The sequence below is a fragment of the Octodon degus genome, unplaced genomic scaffold, assembly GCF_000260255.1.
Source record: "Octodon degus isolate 3935 unplaced genomic scaffold, OctDeg1.0 scaffold00084, whole genome shotgun sequence".
Taxonomy (NCBI): Eukaryota; Metazoa; Chordata; class Mammalia; order Rodentia; family Octodontidae; genus Octodon; species Octodon degus.
Window position 1 is genome coordinate 1411259 of NW_004524660.1, and position 5020 is coordinate 1416278.

Consider the following 5020-nt stretch of genomic DNA (forward strand, 5'->3'; position numbering starts at 1 on the left):
GAGTAGCCTTGACCAAGGGAGGGAGGGAATTTATGTAGGGCTCCCCCTGGTGGGCAGGCACGCATTGTGAGCCTCATTTCTTTGGTGGAAGGGAAAAGAAGCAATTTTAGTGGATTTATGTTCTTGAGTCACAGAACCTGGACCTCCTTTACCAGCCATGAAGCCTCTGAGCTTCAGCAGCTACCCTGCCAATGCCTGGCAAGGTAAATGCACTGGGCTTCTGGCCCCAGGGCTCTGGGGACCTCTATTAAGAGTGGGGGTGGAGAGGGCCAGCCAGATAGCTCAGCGGATTAAGTGCCTGCTTAGGCAGGCACCGGGAGTGGGGTTCAATATCTGGCACCACATGCCACACGGGCACAGTCCCCAGGCATGTTGAACTGGCCACCGGCCACTGGTCACTGAGTCCCAGCATGGTGGTGCATGCCTGTGATCCCAGAGCTGGGGAGGCTGAAAGCAGGAGGCTCACTCTGAGTCTGAGCTGCATGGTGAGACCCTCTACCAAATACTAAAAAAAAAAAAAAAAGAGTGGGGATGGGATGCAATGGACTACACAGGCCTGGGGTGACACGGACGGAGTCTGCCCTGCCCCAGATCCACCTCCGGCCAGTCCTCAGAGAAGCCAGCTGGAGCAGCCAGAACACTCAGACTTGCTCTGAGTCTATCTGACTTGGAACCACTACATGCAGGCAGCCTGACTACACAGCGAGACCCAAACAAACAAAACATCATGAACAACCAGCTCACTTAAGTGCGTCCTTCTCTCTTGAACAAATAACCCCCAATTCTTGCCCTCTAAGCAAATTCTGATACGGTCTCTTCCGCAGTTCATTTTCTTGGCCCCTCAAGCGTGAAGCCCTCTACCTGCTCTCTTGGCAGAGCGGGTCTACTGTGCAGGGGTGGGAACCATCTCATGGTCCCTCACGCGGAGATCCTGCAGTGCCCGAGACCAGTGGCCCCTGCTCCAGGCACTCCCTGCTGCCCTCTGCGTAGGAGCAGTGCCACACGAGCTACCCAGCCCCTGCCCTCTGTACACCTGCCCTGGGCCCCACCCCATCTGCCTCCTGTCAGCTTCCAGTGCTGACGTCAGAGGCAGGCGTCAGCTGAGCCTGCAGAAGTGAGGCCAGGCCTTCCTGGCAGCCCAGGGGCTTTGCTTCGGGCGGGAGCAGCCGCCTGCTTTCCCACCTGGTGCCTTGGATGAGCCTCCCCCTTGTCACTCCTCTTCTCCTCCCACCGAAGCTGGGGCCTCCTCTAGGCCACAGGCAGGACCTTTCCTGCTGTGCTCTTGCCATCAATCCGTTTTCCCTCTGGACAGGAAGTAGTACCTACGTTGCAAGTACCCCTTCCCACCCTCGGGCCAACCAACCACATGAGCATATTTCTGAGAGGATAATTCTGTCTCTTTCTGAGGAGTTTCCTTCCACAAATGGCTCAGGCTTGCGCACTGATGCTGAATTTGGCACACAAATTATTCTAAGCAACTCAACCGCCTGGTCTCACACAAATCGTGAGGTAGGGGAGGATAATTCTGCATTTATCTTTCTTTGTTCCTGCCTTCCCTCCCGTCATCGGTTGAATGGTTCATTCACTGATTCATTAATTCTTCCTCTTACAGAGCCTCAAGCATCAGCGGGTGTGAGCAGCGCAGGGACGTGGTGGGACGGTGCCCCAGGGGAGCTGTGGCCAGGAGGGAGTTAGACAGCAAATAGCTTGGCATAAGCAAGGGTGTCCAGGGCGAAGGGGATGGGGAAGCCTCCTGGGGGTGCTGTGGAGATGGGGCGTGGGGTGGTGGTGGTGGCTGCCCTGCCATATGGAGAATGAAAGGGAGTTGCTGGGGCTGGTGAGATAGCGCAGCAGTCTAAAGCACATGCTCAGGCAAGCTTAGGCGGGTGCCAGGGACCAGAGTTCAGACCCCAGCACCACACCCTCGGGGTGGGCTGAGCCAGTCAAAAAAGAGAAAGGGAGTTGTGTGTGGGAACCATCTGGAAGACAGCAGCTTGTGTTTGGCAGGAGGAAAGAGGGAGTGAAGAGTAATGACCCCTTCCTGTTAGCAACTAATTCCTGCTAAGGTGTGAATTGTTCACTGAGGAAAGTGTTAGTTACCGATAGCTTCAAGGCCCTCCTGGAGGACTACGAGTTTTCATTGTCTGCTGCCTATGGCCTTGGGTTCCACGTTGGCTGCCTCCCAGCATCTGCTTCATTTGCAGAAACTTCCTTCACTTTTTAGCCAGACATGGTGGTGTATGCCTGTAATCTCAGAACTCTAGGAGGCTGAGGCAGCCTCTGAATTCAAGCCTTGGAAATTTAGTTAGACCCTATATTAAAAAATCTTTTTTTTTTTTTTTGCAGAACTGGGGATTGAACTCAGATTCTTGTGCTCAAGGGCACATTATGAAACGAAGGGTGGAGCTTGCAGTGCACACATTACATGAGAGATAACTCACACAAGTTGCTTTTACCTCAGAAACTTAGACACAAGATTATTATATGACTATCAATTCCATGTCTGGGTATATAGCCCAGAAGACAGAAAACAAGGATTCAACCAGGTATTTGTACCGCATATGTTTTGGTTTGTGTCTAGGTGTCCCCCAAAAGCCTCCTGCAGTCATGTGGTGGCTTCTGGAGTTTGTGGTTGATTATTGTGGGTGTGGATGCTGCACCTGCCCTGGGGCAGGTAATTTGCATTACAGTATAAGGAGGGAGAGGCCAGCTCGCTGCGGAGCTGCTGTATATTTCACTACAATTTTTAAAGAAGAAATGTTGTTTTTACTTTCCCGTCAGAAGCAAAGCCTCTACCAACTTCAAAAAAAATTTTTTAGGAATGTGGACAAGGGCAGAGTGTCCGTGACGCTTCTGAAAGGCGACCAGCCCTGAGCTTGATGCTTCAGCAGCAGCCATGCCTGCTCAGAGTCCCAGAGCGAGGACTGATGAAGCAGGGTTGTGTCCAGGCCAATGAGTTTATCTAACAGGCTCGCTGGGAGGGAGCTGGCTCCGGAGCTGGAGCTCGGCAGAAAGGGGAAGCAGGTTAGCATCCCCTGCACAGCAGACAAGCCAGGAGCCATGCATGCAAATAAGCAGCCTCCATCACAGTCAGCTTCTGCCCTCAGTTGCCAGCCAGCCCCTGCCCCCACTGTGGACAAAGCCAGGCGGGCAAAGGGGAAGGGGCATAGTTTTACAGTTATTAGTCAGGCCTATCAGCCTAGAGTGATTTCTCCAGGGCCCTCAGAAAACTTGGCTCTTAAGGCCAGCACTGCTTTGGCCTATGACAGCGGCAATGCCTCTGGGTCCAGCCCTTGAGTAATCAGGCTTGTCTGGCAGAAGAGTCACAGTGCTGAAGCCAAGAGATCAAGTTATGAGGCAAGAAGGGCTAGAACGGCATCTGGGCCCTCACCTTGGAAGGGTCCTGCTTTGGCCAGCATTCCCTTGAAATCGTACCCCTCAAGTACTAGGAAGGACCCAAAGAGGCCGGGCTTCGGAAAAGAGGATCTCACACTTCCTATATCTCCCCTGCCTCCCGGGCTTGCAGCTGTCAGGAATCCCACTGCGAAATACGAAATACGAAATACGAAATACGGTTGGCAGCACAAACTGAAAGCTCCAGTTGCAAACAAGTGCTCTGTGTCACTTAAGCATTGATGGAGTCCCTACTCAGTAGCAGGAATGTTAAAATTCAGTCTTTGCTCTCAGCTGGATAGGAGACAGAGATCTGTCAAAGTAAAATTTCCACAAAGTTAAAACCACAAATCCCATAAATATGGAATGAACATGGGTCAAATGTTTTGTAGAACTTATTCACAAGGAAGCCAAGTTGGTTCAATGAATACTTGAGAAATTAGCATTTAAAAGAAAGATATGCCAAGCCAGGCATGGTGGTGCACAAACCTATAATTCCTAAACTTGGGAGGCTGAGACAGGAGGATTGCCAAGAATTTGGAGTCAGCCTGAGCTACAGAGCAATTTGAGGCCAGCCTGAACTCAAGAACTTGTCTCAAGAAACCAAAAATAAAACAAGATAAAGACATAACCAAAACTGTTTTTTAAAGTCAAAGACAAATTTGGCTATTGTCCCACAGGACAATAAAACAAGGTTACCTTTCCTTCTGAACAGAAATCACTGGAACCCTACCAGACTCCACCCCCAACATGTCCAAGTTAACATATAGATTCATAGTTTGAACCCTTAGTTCAAACTGATAATAATGAAACCTTTAGTTCAAACTCATAATAAATGAAAAAGTCAATATTTTCTGCTAGAGTGGCACTTTCCAGTAGATGTATAATTTCAGTCCTATGTATATTTTAAATATTCCTAGTAGCCACATAAAAATCAAAATCAGGGGCTGGGGAGATAGCTCAGCGGTCTAAGGACCTGGGTGCAATCCTGGTACTGCATGCCATGCCGGCCCTGGAACCGGATGTGGTGGCGCATGCCTGTAATTCCAGTGCTGGGGAGGCTGAGGCAGGAGAATCACTATGAGTCCAAGCTGTTCAGTGAGACCCTGTACCAAATAAATAAAAGATTAAAAAAATTGAAAAGCAAAAACAAACAGGTGTAATTAGTTTTAGTATTTTATTTTTTAACAGAACCAGTCCAAACTATTGTCATTTTGACCTGCGGCAGTAGCCACACCGCCGGTGTTCACCAGCTTTCCCCGGACTGTCCAGTTCTAAAGAATTGATCTCTTTGGGAATCTGTTAAGCACAGCTTCTGTGTGACTCTGAAGGAACGTACTGCTCTCCATTTGAATCACTCTTCTGGACATAGCTCTATAGAACCTTGTGACCTCGTTGGCCAGTGCTACAGGAAGACCCTTCAAATAGTTTGTGAAAGAGAGTTCAGCAAACTTCCGGTGCAGCACATGATCATGTGGAGGTATCCAGGGCTGTGGCAGAGGGGGATCAGTAAAGATTCCACAGGGCTTAAGAATTTTCAAGGTGAAGAGAGAGGGAGGGGGGCTGGTGAGATGGCTCAGTGGTCTAAAGCACCTACTTAGAACAAGCTCAGCAAAGCACAAGGACC